We start from the raw sequence: 17,977 nt of genomic DNA, 5'->3' as shown, positions 1-17,977 counted from the left end.
AGATTTCCATTTTAACTTATCTTTTAATAGGATTCTTTTTCAAGTGTTAAATGATGGTGATCATTAAAAATACAGTAGTATAAAAATTACACATCATAACTGGCAATCCTAAAGGACATGAACAATTTTTAATGAGGGAGAATGAAAATATTAGGAAAACATGGCATTTTTGAGGAACTCTAATAATGTAGCAGCCTGAGAGAATAATTTCAGTATTAATTTCATATAAGTAACGTACTCCTCTTTCACCTAGTTAATTAGCAAGCTCTGTGATAGTGAAAAACTAATCTGGATTCTTAGAAACAAACACAGTGAGTATGGCTATAAGAGGTAAAGGCAGACACCCTCATGCAAAATCTTGTCTCTGAGTATGAGATGCTGCAGAGCCAAAAAAAAAAAAAGTGTTTTGTTTTTTTATTTGTCAACGTCTTTGGGGCTTGCTTTTGCTGTCTTTCATTGCTTCGTCCACAGATAATGCTATGGCAATTACCAGTTCCATTGGTAATGGGAGAGTGTGAACTCACACTCTTACCTATTAGTCTAGTTCAGCTACTGGTTTGAATAATAAAACTCTAGCACGCATTATGAAATGGAGCTTCCAAAAAACATTTTTGGGTGTCAATAATTTGGGGGAACTAAAGTCTGTGTCCTAGTCTACAGGGTTGATTCTCTGAAAGAGACATTCTCAAGTGGCTAAATAATTAGTCAGATAACAAGCTGCAATTAAAAATTCAAAAGTCTAGCCACCCATCTGGCTGTGTGATTTGACATTGCTGAGAAGTGGAAACTTACTAAGGCAGCTCTGCATTAGCTTGCTTAAAAATGTAAAAGTTTTTCTATTTTCCTTTTACAAGGAAAGCGATTAATATTCCAATTCCTTCTATGTGTTAAGCAATATTCTAGGTGCTGGGATTACAGTGGCTAATTAAACAGTTAAAACTGCCTGGTCTCATAGAACCTATGGGTTGTATAATGCAGGGCTTTGAAATATTAAAGTATTCAATCTTTATGTCAAAATTCCATTAATTATAGGAAATTAAAATTTGATATACAAAATCATAGAGAAATGTTGCTGTCTTTTAGAAACTATTCTTTTGTTAGGCTGACATAAACCCTCAAGTATTTTTATGCTATTGTATTTCTAAGTTTTAAAAAAAGCTCTTTCAAAGATAATGAAAATTTATGGTAAACTTAGTTTAATGCTGTATAGTAATCTCATTAATATACACTAAGGCTGTGTATGTAAGTGAAAGAATTTTATAATCAAAAGAGAAATGAAAGCACAAAATGGCTTGAAAGGTAAAAGCTGAATCAGAATGTTTATTCACGGGAAAACTAAATTCAGTAGGACAGTGAACAGAGTTTTCTATGTTCGGTAATTTGGACATTTGAACTTCAATTTCTTCAACTGTTTGGCTTCCATTGTTTTGAATTTCGAATGCTGATTTGAGAGTTCATTGAAAAAGATGGCATAGCATAATACTACAACTTCCTCTCAATACAAGGATGGTAGAAACAAATAGCTATCCCATTGAACCAAGCTCTTCATTGTGGTTGCTTATGTAGAGCAAAATTGCTTATGTAAAGCCACGTGGTCCAACAGAAGGGGCTTTTAAAAGAATACAGGAATTTAGTGCATGAAAAATTACGTTGCACGCAGGATCCACTTCATAATTTTGGTTTCACAGTCAAAGCAAGCTATATTTTCCCTACACAGGCCAGGATATAGTAGAATCCCTAGTGAGGTAATTTTATGGAAAACAAGAATTGGGACTAGAGAAGTTGGTTGAGTTGGAGATTCAGATTATAAAAAACTAGAGGTCACACATAGGGCATGAAGCAGAGAAACCAGAGTGAGGTCAAAGCACCCAGACTGGGAAAAGCTGTTGCTGAGGGTTGTGGACAATGAAAGAGAGTCAACTAGAATCCTTGACCTTGATACGGTTTGGTTAGTTAAAAAGGACCAGGTAAAACTGGGATCAGATCTCAAACCTGCTATTTTTCAGCTGCATGATGGTGAGCAAGTTAATGAACCTCTCCAATCCCCCAGTGTCCTCATTTATTGAACTTAGCTCCTACTTTGTAGGGATACTGGTAGGATTAAAGACACTTTATATAAACAACCAAGTGAGAGTGAGTAGCAGTAGTAGTCTTTACTACTTATAGAAGTGAATGGAAAAATTAGTATCTAAATAAACGAAGAGAAAATTAAGTACAGTGTTGGGATTTGGGAAGAGTTTAACTTTACCAAGAAGAAGCAAAGATGGGAGAGCATCATGAATAACTGAAACTATATAAATAACAAAATTCCACCAAGAATGTGGGCACTAATTTTTCCAATTAAAAGGTTAATATACTATGCTTTGGGGTAGTTATTTAGGAGTCACATTGACTCTTGGAAGGTAACTATAGAATCCAAAGCATTTTTAACAGTTCTGATTTAGGTAAGAGTAGAAATTTACAGATCAAGATCTTATAAATTTTGTGAAAGACAAATGTGCTTTAATTTTTAAATGGGATTTTTGTGCCAAATTGTAGACATATATTATTAACATAAACAGACATACTTAAATTTAAAAATTTCCCCCTTGTAACTCCAAACAAATTAGAATGATAATATTTTACTACTTAGAAAATATAGTCTGGGTAATATTTGAAGCTGACTAGATCGAAATCTGCTATAGATTTTCTTATACTCTTTAAATATCAATTCAATTTTTTATAAACTACTTTTTTAACAGTTCTTATAACGATAGAAATTATTATTATATTAGTTACAATTGATGACGTATATTGAACTCTTATGCCAGGCACAGTCACCTATATGAACTCATTTCCTTCTCCCAACAACTCTGTGAGGTACATATTATTATTAATTCCCTTTTTTGCAGATGAGATAATGGAGCACAGAGAGGTTAACTATCTTGCTCATAGTCACAGCCAATAAGGAGTAGTGATGGGGGAGAGTCAGTGCTAGGATATCTTAGCATTTCATTTTCTCACCTTCCAGAATAAATACCGTCCTCAGTCTTATTATATCTATAATTACTTAAATGGGATATTCTATGCAAGGGATCTTACAACTTTTCACTAATACTAGCTTTCTCAACAATATAGTCTTTCTATTTTAGGTACCTAATAAATGAGTGGCTTCTGTCACCAAAATAGAAGAGAGGCAAATTTAATGTCAATTTCTGGAGGCTTCTATAATAGAGGACTCTGCATAGAGAAAAGGGTTTATAACACATGATTTTCCAATCTTGTTCTCATATTCCAAGCCCACACCAAATATAGTTGTTTGCTTCTGTATAAGCCTTGATGCCATAGAAGGACAATTCTCCAAATAGCTCAGAGGACGTTATCATAACTGAATTACACAATCAAATAAGAATCTTGAACTTGTAAACTCCTACTCTGTCAGCACAGTAGTTTGACCAGAGATTGCTTAGCTTTCAGGAACTTTGGTTGTTTTTACAAGGATCAGATTTGAGCTGTTGTTCCATCGTCTTAATAATCAATGTAAGCAGTGAAATATTCTTCAGGAGGCACCAAGTGGGCTCTCCTGATGAACAACAGTAAAGGTTCTCAGTGTGACTTTCTTATGTGTCTCATTACGTGGAGAATCAGAGTGAGTGCTCCAGGGTTAATGGCAGAATATATCATCGTGGGCAATTGCATTTACTGTAGGGAATGGTCTCAGCAAAGAGATGATTTTAATTGTACATAAAACAGAGGTGAAGAGAAGTTCACCAAGACAGGCATTTTCAACACTTATGTGGAAAAATGAGTGTCGTGTAAAACAAGATTTTACTTTGTTAGTAAATGTGATTTTGGCCATGACAAGAGGAAATGCTATTACATTAAAACAAGGTATTGAGGACATAGAGTGGTGTTATACGAAGGAGCCATTTGTAATGACGCTTTCTATAGACCTCATTAATTATTGTTTTATAACTCTGCATGCACAACATATTAGAATTATCCAGTATCAAACCCCTTCATTTCTCTGTATTTTGGAAGGTCATATTTGGTTTTTGGGTTGTTATTTTATCTAGTTGCTATTACACAGCTCTGACGTGTGTGAGTTATCTTTCAGACTGTTGAGAGATAACGTGCTTGTGTGTTAAGGCAAGGCAGAAATTAATCCTTTTGGTCGCCATGGTTTCATCAGAAAGCTCTGACTCCCAATCATTGAGGTGTGGAGGTAATGTCATTTTCACAGTAGAATGAAGAGGATGTTGCCCTGGACCAAAGTTAGTGCTGATGGAAGCCACAGAAGACAGACTGTGAGCTAGTTGGACACCAAAGGCAGAAAAGGTGACCCTTCGTTTTTACCTTTACGGAGAGGCCCATAAAGGGTATGTCAGTCCTCTGAGGGCACTGGAATGCCAGAGACTTTGTGCAGAGAGGTCAATTTAGGCATTACACTTTTGCCTCCAGGAAAGAAACGCATGATCTGTGAGCATATATGAGTTGTAGTTGACATCAGAGACCACATGGTATTACTGTCTAATATAGACAACACTGTCCTGGTTGTCAGAAGACTTAGGTTCCATTCCATCTGCCAAACTTAGGTGTATGATTCTAACCCAAGGTTTGGTTTTTACTTTTCTGATATATAATTAAGAAGTTATATTAGTTGGTCCATATACTTCCCTGGGTTATTTTGGTTCCCATCACATGGTTGTTGTTTAAAAGGTGGTTTAGCACAGTGGTTGATAGTAGAGGTTCTGGAGGAAAACTACTTAGGACCAAATCTCGGGTCCAATATTTAAAGGTTACGCCCCCTCTGTAAGTTTGCACATTTAATAAAATGGAGATAACAATAACGCCTAGCATTCAGTATTGTAGTGAGGGTAAATGAGATAATGCATACAAATCACTTCACACAGTGATTGCCTGGAAAACAGCTAATCATGGATCTATAAAAGTTAACTTATTTTTTAAATGAAGTTATGGGAAATGACCTTTAAAGCCATTAGTGCACTATCAACACTTTGTTATTATAAGTAACTATCACATAATTTAACCTTAAAAGTAAATATTTTTTCCCTCAAGAAAATCATTTCTATTAATGAAAAAAACTATAAAAATATTTCCAAATGTTTACAAGGGAAAGCCTACATGTTAACATTATCTGCACTCAACCACCAAAAATTCACTGTAACTTTACAAATGCACAAGATTATTCAGGTTTTTTTTTTGAGAATAAGTTTTGTGCCTAGTGAAAGGAATATGCTACATGCAGCTATTGTTTGCCAATGCTGGGGTGTGTATGTGTATGTGACATGGTAATAGAGGATTCACAGAGGTGTAAGAATTAAAGGGTTGCATTAAGTATCTCTGTATGTGTGTATACCTCCAGGATCCATTTGAAAACAAAGCCTTATGTGAAAACTAAGAAAAGCATGTCTGTTAATCATCCTGGTAAATATCCTGAGGCAGTAGAAATGTTGCTATACTTAATCTTGGTCAAAACTGCTTCTCTGTATATAAAAATATCCTCTCAGTCAACCTAAAGCCAGTTCTGAGTGAGGAAAATGTTTTCTGTAGTAACAAAGGGGCATTAATAACAAATGGTACATTCATATGCTTAAAAATATTAATACAATAACTTTCTAGACATGTTCACAGTTGCTCCAACATATTTCTCTACGAGATGAGATTTTGAGAGGACAATTTTGGAAAAATTTTGGCCCATGCTTTTAATTCCTATGGTGAAATGTTTGTTCCAGACTTCTTTTAATAAACTACCAGGTTTTGGTAATTGTAACATTGACTCAAAAGGCCATTGAAGAACTTTGGGTTTTAGTGAATATTTCGTATGGCACTGTGATACCAAAGACTGTGTAATTTTCATCATTATACAGATAATCTTTAAAAAGAATCTGATGAGGGTGTGGTGTTATTTCTGAAACATGCCTCTCAATATCACAGGAGAATAAAAGTCTCAACTTTCAGCAAACACACTTGGTTTTCTCTCTAACACAAATCAGAATAAAAATTAAAGTAAAGGGAATGTAGTTAAGGATACAATGAGGATGCAAAAGAGGAGTAGTAACCACTGATATTATAAAAGTCCATTGTATTGATGTCGTGCAAGGAGATGCAGGCCCTAGACACCTGGTAATTAAAACTTGGACTGTTTGTTGTCTTAAACCTATAAAATCCTAATTATCAATACCTTCAAGGGCTGAATTGCAACCTGTGTGCTCTTTCCAGTTCTTCCCCATGTATGACTGGGCAGAGGAATGGCTTTTAGTGGCCACCTTTGGATTTTTGTTGGCATAGGGCTCCCCAAGGAGTTGGCAAATGACCAGATGCTTTGTGATACCCATTTCACTGTATTAGCACACTACTCCTCAGTTTGACATCTTGGCTCTAAAAGGTGGTTTGATGAATTGAAATCAACACTATTACTAAGACTTAGCCAAGTGAAGTATGCCTTTCAGATGGTTGGAGTCATAGAGAAATGGATTCAAATCACTGCCACATACTCGCTATGAGATCTTCTACAAGTTAGCAATCATAGGCAAGATCAGTTTTTCATGATGAATCACCAAGATAAGACACCTACCATAGTGACTGACATATAGTAGAATGATACCGAGTTTTGTATCCTTCCTCTCTGATCGACATAAAAAAATTCTGATATCATAGAAGTAAGATCTTAATCTCTAGCTATTCTTAGACCCTATTTGGGCAATATATTTATTAACAAGTGAGTAATAAAGAAAAAAAACTGAAAAGTAGTAAAAAAAGGCAGCTTGAGGATGGTGACAAATGTCCTTCAAGTATTGGCTCCACTGAAAATATGTTAAACGAGTCCACCTGTTGGCCAGTGTGAAATGGCCTACAATGACAAACTGACAAAGAAGGATACTATGGGATATCTCTTTCAGGCAGTAAAGTGGGTTGCACTCACATCCAGCTTCTGTGATCCAGGTGAGTTGAAGGACAGGTTAACCTGGAACAGCAGGAACAGAATAGGCTAGCAGAATACAAGTTACTATGGTCCTCCCGACACTCTGTTTGAAGCCATGTGGCAATGGTACAGCTTTCTCAGATACAAATGCTAGCAGAAAACCAGGCCTGCCAAGGAGCAGCTATGCTATTGGCTCAGCTAAGGAAAAAACACAAAAGGCAGAGCTTTGAGAAGTAACCACAGAGGCTTTCCTAGAGAAGAGCTGCCTGATATTGCCACACTGACAGGTCAGGTTATTATGAAGTTATTAATTCCTTTTTCAACACAAATTTTGAGAATATTCTATTGAATATTTTCCTGACATGCTAGGTGTGTTGATACAGTGGTGAATAAGACAAATTCCCTTCTTTGGAAAATATATTGTAAGCAACACTGGCAATAAATAAAAACAACAAAGTAGTTACATAATTTACACTGTGGTAAAACTATGGAAAATAAATATGGGGTACTTTAGGAGCATGTAGCAGGGGAATCTATCATGGAACTATGATACCTGCTTAGGGAAAACCTCTCTGAGGTCCGAAACACTTAACTTTAGTGTCCATATTTGAATTATATACTTTGTTCAGGCTGGTGACAGACAACAGAAGGGGATGTCACATGCGTTGATTGCTGGTGCGAGCCTGCTAACAACAATTCTAGCTACAGCATAGTCTGCACTGGGCAATGCTCTTGAGAATATGAGATGTTGAGTGGGCATGACATGCTGTGCTCTCTGAGTAGCAAGGTACTGAGTAAATGATCCCAGTTAGAAGTAAAGGATGCTACGGCCTGAAGACATTTTAGAGGCTATTCTGATCCCACCTGTTCATCTAATAGGTGAGGAAAATGAGCCGCAGACAGATACAGTGATGTGCCCAAATCATACAGCCAGTATACCACAGAGATGGAATTAGAGGCCCAGTCTTTTTACTCCCAATCCAGTGATAATGAGGAAGAGAGAAACCTTGCAGTGTTCTACTCAGCAACATTAGTCTAAAAATGAAGAATCAAAAGGAGCCAAGTCTTTTTAGTAATGTGCCAGGGTAGGTGTATCATAATTTCATTCATGTTATAAAATTTGGTCCTGATAATTCCATAAGGCAAGGAGAGTAGGCAACTAAAGATCAAGGGCCCCGTAACAATTTTACTTGGTGTCAAAGTCTGACCTAACCAATTCTGGAGCACATTTAACTTTGGAAAACTTTTCCTTTCTGTCTTAAACTGACTTGAAAAAGTGCAATTTTGTACAGATCTTCTCCAACTCATAATGGGGTTTTGTCCCAATAAATCCTTCGTAAGTTTAACATAAATAAAAAATGCATTTTTTAAATTACACTTAACCTACTGAAAAACATCAAAGCTTAGCCTCGCCTACCTTAAATGTGCTCAGAACACTTACATTAGCTTATAGTTGGACAAAAGCATCTAACGCATAGTCTATTTTATCATAAAATATATATATGTAATTTATCAAATACTGTACTGAAAGTGAAAAGCGGATGGTTGTATGGGTACAGAATTGGTGTAAGGGTATCAGTTGTTTACCCATGTGATCATATGACTGACTGGGAGCTTGGGCTAGTTACCGCTGCCCAACATCATAAGACACTATATACCACATGCTGTTATATAGTGGAAAAGATCAAAATTTTAAATTCAAAGTGCAGTTTCTACCAAATATGTTTCACTTTTGCACCTTGGTAAAGTCAAAACATTAGGCCAAACCATTGTAAATTGGGGACTGTCGGTATGTGTATATATAATAGAGTATATGGTGATATATGTGTGTGTATATATGTATGTATATACAGTACACATATATGTTTGTACACACTTACACATAAATACATATATGATGTTCACACACGCACATATATGCATTTACACCCACAGGCATATGTGTGCATGAATATGTGCGTGTGTGCATATATGCACATGCACACAAGCACATGTATATACACATGTGCACACATGTATTATATAAGTACACATAAATGTATGCATGTTGTATGATATGACCATATATGACCTGATAAACATTTTTAAATATTTATTTCTTGCCTTTCTCACTGGAAAATAAGAATCACAAAGGCAGGAACTTTACCTGTCTTGTTATTGTATTCTCAATGCCTAGAACACTGCCTGGCACATAGTAGATACACAATAGAGTATTTACTAAGTGATTGAAAGAACATGTGTATAATTGCATATATGTATGGGGTGCATCTGCTCATGTGTGAATGATCTGATGTGGACATTTGTACACACATACATGTCATGCACATGTGATAACCCTACAATATCTGCTGGAACAGGAGGATTCGTGGACAGTAGTGACTCAGACGCCAACCAAACGTCTTAAGGTTACAATTTTAAATGGGTTCCCAAGATGAGAGGACTTCTATTACTGAGTCCAAATGGAAGTTTCAGCTTTGTTTGCACATAAAATCTTTTTCAAAAAATGGATTTTCTTTTTAATTAGGCAGAATTGAAGCAGTTACTATTATGCAACTTGAAATAGTAAAGTCTGACCAAGGCTCTTGCTGCCCTGACCATATGATAATTTTTCTATATTTTATTCTCCTGTCATTTAATTACAAGATGTTTCAGTATCACAAAGAAAGAAAAGATAGATAATGCAGGAGGGCATAATTAGTTGGACATAAATGTGTCCTAATTGCACAATCTACTGTACGTACATAAAAAAGACATACAATTTCAGTTAAGTTTGGTTTTAGAGAGCAAACTGGCTTCAGGTTCAGAGCATGTAGGTTTTTCCTGGTCTGTATCTTCTCGTAAATGTTATTAACACTGATACCTTTAATAAACTCAGAAACAATTTAAGTTTAAAAATTTGAGCAGAATATTAGTTATGACTGATTTTTACCCCAAATTACATATTTCAATGAAGCAAGTAATTCTCAGGCACACAAAATTAAGCCCTAGGGAAATGAATCCAGGGTAGAGCACCAGTTGGTTAAGTTAGATAGAACATTTAGCTATTAAAGTTTTATTAGGTTTTCAGCCTTATATAAAGTCAAAGCAGTTGTTTGAGCATGTTTTGTTTGTTTGACTTCCTTTGCTCACCACAGCTGTACTTGAGGAAGATGCTGTCATAGAAGCAACTTTCAGAAAACAACCTTGTCTATACGTTGCCTGGCCAAATTCAGTAACCTCTCAACCTTCCTCAAACTTGTAGGCTCTTCTTTCCCTTCCTGCTCACTAAATGTTCCTACTATTTGCTGAAATAGTACATGTATAGTAAGATGTATATTTTTTAAGTGACCGTTTGTCTCATGTTCATTTATCTAAGTTATTCGAATAGTGCTGTATTTTTGCCAAATAAACACTGGTTTTGCATCAAAAATGCCCAGAGGAATGGATAAGAAGAAAAGATAATCTATGCTGGCAGTCAGGAAACTTGAGTTCAGGTAGTGTCCTATACTAGTTCAGTAATTTTGGAAAAGTCAAATTCTTTGAGCTTCACGTTGTCACCTAGAAAATTGGGATAAGTATCTCATAGTGGTAACACTGAATAAATTAATTAACTTCTTTGGGCCTAGTTTACCCAGCTATAGAATGGGGAAATAATCACTTGCCTTATAAGATGATTGTGAAAATTAAGTAATTTCTGTAAAGATTTTAGCATAGTGCCTGCTACATAATAGACACTGAAAAAAGTTAGTAATTATTATTAACATAATGTAAATAAGTTTCATAATTATTATTATATTCTATCTATCTAATGACAGACCAGGATGGAAGATTGTTGGGGAGGTGGGTAGGAAGCAGTCTGAATATCTGTGGCTGGTATCAGTAAGTAAGTTTATAATTCCATTGAAATTCAAGTTACCTTATAGCAACACAGCAAAGTACAGTGGAAAGAAGGTGGACTTGGGAATCTATCCTGGCTCTGTGATGAACTCTTCAGCCCTGGGCAACTTATCTAACTTCTCTAGGACTGTTTCCTCAATCAAAAATTGGAGCAGACAGCCGAGAGAGAGAGGGAGAGAAAGAGAGGGAGAGGGAGAAAATGTCAGTTGTCACAACACTGGTTAGGATCAGAATGAGATCAGAATTCAGATTTTCTGACTGCCAGTTCAGCTCTCCTGCTTTAGCAGCTGATTGGCTGCTGGCTCCACTTGTTAGTTCATGTTCAAAGATTATTAATTATTATATGCCAAGTGCAATGTTAGATGCCAGAAATATAACAGTGTGCAGCAAGAGAGAGTATGTCACCCTGGTAAAGCCCAGGCTAGTAGGTTTGGGGGGTGGGGTCCCATGATGGATTTAGAGAACTTGGGCTGAGCTCAGAACCACAGATCAGGATCTGCTTGTCTGCCTTTGACCTGTCCACAGAAGGAACAAGGTGTTGTGCTTAGCAGGAAGGCGCATACTACATGTGTTCCCTCACCTTTCAGGAGTTTCACTTTGAGCTTTGCTGACTTCCATGGTGACTGCTAAAAAGGTTTTGTGGAAAAGAAAATCTCTCCTGAACTATCCCATCTTGGAGGTGATTAGACTGCTTTGAAAGCCAATGCCCTTTGCTGATTTCAGGGTTTCATATATCCCTTCTACATTCCAAGCTGGTTTCTGTTTCTCTGTCTCTGTCTGTCTCTCTCTCCATACTCTTGCCTTAACTTTTTTGCTTTTGTCTTTTAACTGTGTGTGGGCTGTGGCACTTTCATAGACATGATTCATCTTGTGACAAATCTCCCAAAATTTCCATTTCCTATAGATTTGATGAGCAACATGAAGCAGGCGGCCCTGGCAGCTGCCTCTATAGGAAGAATCAGACTTGTTGGGAGAAACTCAGGCTACGTGTAGAGAAGTGAGGCATAACTTGAGGGTTGACAAGGATGGAATCTCTCTCTACAACTTCTCTCATGTACATGTTTCTATATTTTGGATCCTAATTAACTATGTGATTTTGCCATCATTTGCTTCATTCCTCCCTGTAAAATTAGCAATCTGAATGTATGGTATCCATGATAGAATCCAATTCAAAGATATTATGATTTTATGGATCAAATTGTTTTATCTGTGAAGAGGAATCTTGGTCTTATAAGCATATGAGATACACTACCAAAAGTAATCCTTTATTTCTTCGGTCATTAGTGTCTCTACCAAGTTATTTAACCGGGGTTTGGTTGTAGTTAGTGTAAAGATGAATTGACCAGACTTTTCTTTAATCCAAATAAATAAGGAAAGCCCATGGCACACACAGTTTTCAGAAATGCTCATTCATTACATAGAGTGTAAAATAATTTGACAATGAAGAATAAACTCACTTGATTTATTTGTTAATTAATTAATTCATCTATTTATTCAAAAGTCGACTAAGTACCTACTATGTGCCAAGTATTATACTACGCACTGAGGGTACAAACATAAATAAGACAGCACTCACTTTCAATTGGGGCAAAATAATTAAAGTAAAAATTGATATTACATAAGCATAAAATATAAATTGTTACCAAATAAAGAGGACAAATATGTTTTTAAAGGTGTTGATTTTAGTGGCATATATGTATTCAGTACCTGCCAGGCAACGTTCTAAATGCTAAACACATTAACCCTTCTACTCATCACAACAATCCAGGGAAGTGGTTACATTATAATCCCCATTACTAAAGAGAAGAAAGAACTATGCATCAATAAACTGAGTCACCTGTCTAAGGTGACACAGAAAGTAAGTGGCCTAGCCAGAATTCAAATCCAGAGTGTCTGGACTCACTAGAGCCTGTGCACTTAGCAATTAAGCCTTAGTAGGTATTACAGTTCATAGATGCTATTGCATAAGGGGTATTCCTCTGGACTTAAGGAACACGTGTAATATGAGTGAAGATCTGCATCACCAACTATCAGTTTTCTATATAAAGAAGTGCCCTATTGGTTGGTGCCTCTTATGTAAGTCATTTCCAGCTACTAGCTAATAAGGCCACACATTTAGATGGATCAGAATGAAGTGAAAAACTAGAGGGAGGCTGGCAAATTGGTTTGACACACAAATCTCTGTTAAAGTTGTTTCTATTTTATTTTTAAAACAAATTTTCTATTATGGTAAATAACTGTGTCTTCTGACTTTCTTTTCTTCCAGAATGTTTTGATGTTTCAGATGTTTTCGTATAGCTAAAGTAAGAGGTGGAAAATCCTTTATGAATAGCTCTCCTATTCTTCTAAGTTTCTTTGAATCTTCACTTCACTGCCAATTCAAAGCAATAGTCCATTTCCTTGTTGTCTGATACTGTCCATCTAATTTGTTCATTTGTCAAGAGACAGAGACAAGAGACTGGGAAGTATTCGTTTGCGGATAATTAATTGGAAATGAGAGCACATGTATTTTGCAATTTAGCAAAATCACTGGAGTGGAAAGGGGATAGACTGTTTTTGCCACTCATAGTCTATTCTTGTGTCTTTCCTATTTGGGAAGAGGCATTCTAAAAACTGGACTCCTAGCTCTGCAGCTTTAATATGTCTTGCAGAAGAATCAAAACAAGAATGGTCCACCACAGAAAGAGAAGATAAAGTGAAAGATACTTAGAGATGTACAAAAATTTTAAAAGTAAAAACGGGAGATTAATAAATAGGGTATTCTTCCATATCAGTGTGATCCAAACAGAAGTGTGGACTGTATGCACATCTTAGACAACTGGCCCAGCAGAAGGAAAAAAGAGCAGCAAAGAGCACTGCTTTGCCAGTTCTGCTACAGCCATAGCCTCGATGGTGGCCAGCCTTCAAGCTGGCTTCTAATGATCCTGACCTTGGTATTCACGCCATTGTACCAGAGCTGCTGTGTTTGGACCATAGGCTGTGGCAGAAGTGATAGTATGTCACTTTGCTCTAGATTAAAAAAGCCAACACAGCTTCTGTCTTGAGGGCTTCACCCACTGCCCACCCCTCTGATCAGTAGCTTGGGAAAAGGCATGCTATGAGCAGCTCTATAAAAAAACCCACGTGGAAGTGACAGGTCTCCTGCCAACAACACTCTGAGTACCCTTGTAAGCAAATCCTCTAGACTCATCAAACCTCAGATGACTACAGCCTCAGCTGTCACCTCAATTGCTGCCTCATGAGAGACCCTAAGCTAGAACCACCTAGTTAAACCACTCCTGGAATCCTGACCCAGAGACATGAGATAATAAATGTTTGCTGTTTTAAGCCAATAAGCTTGGGGTAGTTTATTATGCAGCAAAATATCACCAGAACAGTCCCACCACCTCTCGTCTTGACATGGGGCTGGTTCTGCCATCATGATGAGACTTTCCATAGCTGGTGCTTTTCTGAGCAGCAACATTCCTGCTGCTTAGGGTATAACACTTCTCTGAGATAGCTTTACACTAAACGAGGTCACTCCATGTTGCCGTCCAATGCAAGGGATTGTCAAGATGGATTTCATAGGGGTTCAGCCCCCAAGGTCAAAACTGTGCCCTAAACATTTCTCAGCTTTCAGAAAAAAGAACACAACATTCTTTCAGGCATTGGGCTCCAATTTGGATTTGACTTCAGCTTCTTGTAGCTGTTGCAAAGACATCTTACATTCTTGGATATTCTTGACGTTTGAATCATGTGTCAAGATGTTGTTGATTCTAGTGATGGCAAAGTTTCATCTCATATGCACAGCAGATTGTTAAAACATGCCGAGGCTGTGGTGCTCCTTTCCATTCTGCTGTTCCCAATTTTATTGTCACTTCAGAAATAAACTACAACATATAAAGGAGCACTGAGAAGGCGGCTTTAAGAGCCCTGGGGTAGAGCTAAAAGCAGCTCCCTTGATTTTATGTTTGAGCCATCTGGTGCTTACATCAGCTACCACTTGTTTTCAAATATATATTATTTGCGACTTTGTGGAGCTGAATAACATGAGCCCCTTTGGTACAGCAAATATTGTCAACGTACAGTGATTTAAATAAAAGAAGGAGCTAGTCATTTCATATGAGTCTGTGTGGAGAGAAGTTGATAGCTTCCTTGTACCGAGAATAAAAGAGTTCTTATACTAAGAGAAACGTCTAAAACTTCAACTTCCTGGACACCAGGAAAATAAACTAAGCATTTTCAGAGAAACCATCTGTGTATAGAGTGAAGGCTAGCATTTATTGAGTGTTTGCTATATCCCAGACATTGTGCTAAATACTTTAAATGCTTTATTTAATCCAGAATAAATTAGGCAACGCTGCAGTAATAAGCGATCTTAAAATCTCAAGGAATTAGAATAACAAATATTTATTGCCTTGCTACATGCATATTTATATATCCCTCAGAGATCAGGTTAATTGTCATGCTATTGTACCATTTGGAAAGAACAAATGTTCTCCTTGGTCAACTTGAGAGGGAAAGAGAATGTTATGCATTGGTTCTTCTACACTTTGATATGGAAGCCCCACATATGATTGCTCAAAATCTCATTGTTTGAAACAAGTCACATGATCTTGCCTAAAATGTTGCCATATTCCTGGAAGGAAAAGAGAATCAGATCTAGTATCTTCTGCTAGAAGTCTCTAAAATACGTTCTTTTAGCAGACATTTTATATGTGCAGAAACAAGGACACAGAGAGGTAAAGTGATTTTTCAAGGCCATTTACCTCATAAGTGGTGGAACTGAATAAATTTAAACCTGGGTCTGTTAAAACCCAAAGCTCATGCTCTTGAGCATTACCTATGGAGGAGAGAATTCCTGGCCTATAGCAACACTAATTGAAGGAAGGTGAACGGCCATAAGGTATCTATTCTGCCTGCATAATATTATTTCATGGATTTTTTTCAAATATTTATTCTGTATGCCCTGAATGAATGAGGGCAGGGACCGTGTCAGCATTTGACCACCATTGAAAGCTCAAGTTCCTAGTGTACTGCTAGGCACATAGCGAGTGTTCAGTAAATTTTGGTTGAAATCTATCAAATGGATTCTAAATTTGTGACATGAATTACATAGTGTTATATATACCAGAGTCAAGAAAGTACACCTGGTGCTGCTTTAGGAATAATAAGGAAGTTCCCAATGATCTATACTTCTGTCCTCATGTATATAGCAATATAGTAAAATTAAAGTATATTATGAATTGCCCACTCCTCCAAATATGTAGCAGTATTGTAGGACAATCACTTCTACTGTCAAAGGCCAAGTGGTCGAATGGTCATTTAGTCTTTGAGTTTTTTTGGCTTCTCCATCCTTCACCACCAACCATGTGTTGTGTGGAGCTCCCAAGTTCAACACATATTAACATCTCCATTTATGATCATTTTCATTCTCCTTCTCATTGCCATATTACCTTTCAAGCCCTTCACAGATTTTTTTTTCCTTACTCACGCTAATCTATAAGTGGCGTAACATTTTAAAGTTGAAACTGTCTGGACCTTGCTGTGCTACGTCCTTAAGAGCTTCTTCCTCTACTAGGTTCTGGAGTTGCCATTTCCTAGAAACACCATTGCTTCAAGAGACCTTTCCAGGTTCTAACTCAGACCTGCTCCACAGGATCCTGAAGCTGATTTTTTGCCTCTAACCCAATTTGTCTCTATCTACTGCTGTGGACATGACTTTTCTTGAATCCTTTCATGCAGGAACCATGTGACCACACATATGAAACATTCACGCTCTCATCCAAACCTGAGATGCATGGTTCTGAAATTCTTACTTCCTTCTGTAAAATGCTCTGTATCCAGAGTCAGCCGCTGCTCTACCTCCTAAGACCACAGCCTAGACTAGTGTGCGAGGGATACCCCCTACCATCCACTTTCAGCTCCTTATCCAAATCAATGGGTAGGAGAGATTTGTCCATACTTTTCCGTGGTACAGGAAAATCTACTTGAATTATTTAGAGCAACAATCAGCTTGTGGGATAGGATTTAACGAATTCTGTTCCCTTTCTGGGGTCCTGAAATATACCACCTAGGCAAAATATGAAGTCAGTCCTACTTACATAATCACCACTTTAAGTGTATAATACATCTCTCTGAATATAACTTAGAACACCTACATCATGGGCATTATGCTGTTGTGGAGACCAGCATTATAAAAGAAATTTACTATACCATAGTGTGGAACTCTACATTTTATGGCCTTAAGAAGAATTTTTATAGATATTATTTATAAGTACTTAATTAAATAATATTGCAAACTCTATTAGGATTGCCAATGGAATTTCTCCTACCTTAACACAAAAGTGTAAGCATTACTCTTTAACAATATGCAAGCATTATACTTTCACAATGATCTTTATTTCTTCAACAAGTGTAAACATTGAAAGTATCCAAAAATAAATCAGATTCTGTTACAGACAAGCATGAAGGAAAAATCAATCGTAATTTTATTTAATTGAGGGAATTTTAATTATCTGTTCTCCTATTTTCAAATAAATGAGAAAGAGAAATTGAGAGATGCATTGCCTGATAGGCCACTTGTATAGCTGAGTGTTTCAAAGGCATATTCAGACAACTATACACACATGTACACACATAGATGTTTATAGCATATGAATACGTACACAAAGAATAAATTCAGATATATTATTCAGTGTAATATTTAGAAAAAGGACTAGAAATCAAGAGTCCTGAGGTCTTGTCTTTTCCTGCACTTACTCATGTTTAAGATCCTGGGCAAATTACTTTGTTTAGCGAGCTATAGAATGAAAAATTTAAATCAGGGCAAAGAACACGTATGATAGTTTCCTCTCTCCCACACATGGTAGTCACTGCTTAGCCATCAGGGCACTCATTTCCGCTGGCCAGGATGGCAGTCTCAAAACCCTTTCCAGTACTAGGCTCCAGGCAACTCCTCCAGCTGACTTGATTTTACACCTGATACAAAATTCATTGGTCAGCCGGTGCAGATCCGGGGCAGATGACCCAAAGCTTCCTTTTGTAGCTAATTTTTAGAAGTATATTTAGAAGTATATTTGTAGCTAATTTTTAGAAGTATATTCCTTTTGTAGCTAATTTTTAGAAGCTAATTTTTAGAAGAATATACTTTTAGAAGTATATTCCTTTTGTAGCTAATTTTTAGAAGCTAATTTT

The sequence above is a fragment of the Delphinapterus leucas genome, chromosome 1 (assembly GCF_059928025.1).
Source record: "Delphinapterus leucas isolate spDelLeu-1000000601 "Yukka" chromosome 1, BTC_Dleu_Yukka2, whole genome shotgun sequence".
Lineage (NCBI taxonomy): Eukaryota > Metazoa > Chordata > Mammalia > Artiodactyla > Monodontidae > Delphinapterus > Delphinapterus leucas.
The sequence above is the reverse complement of the archived record's forward strand: the minus strand, read 5'-3'. Positions refer to the sequence as shown.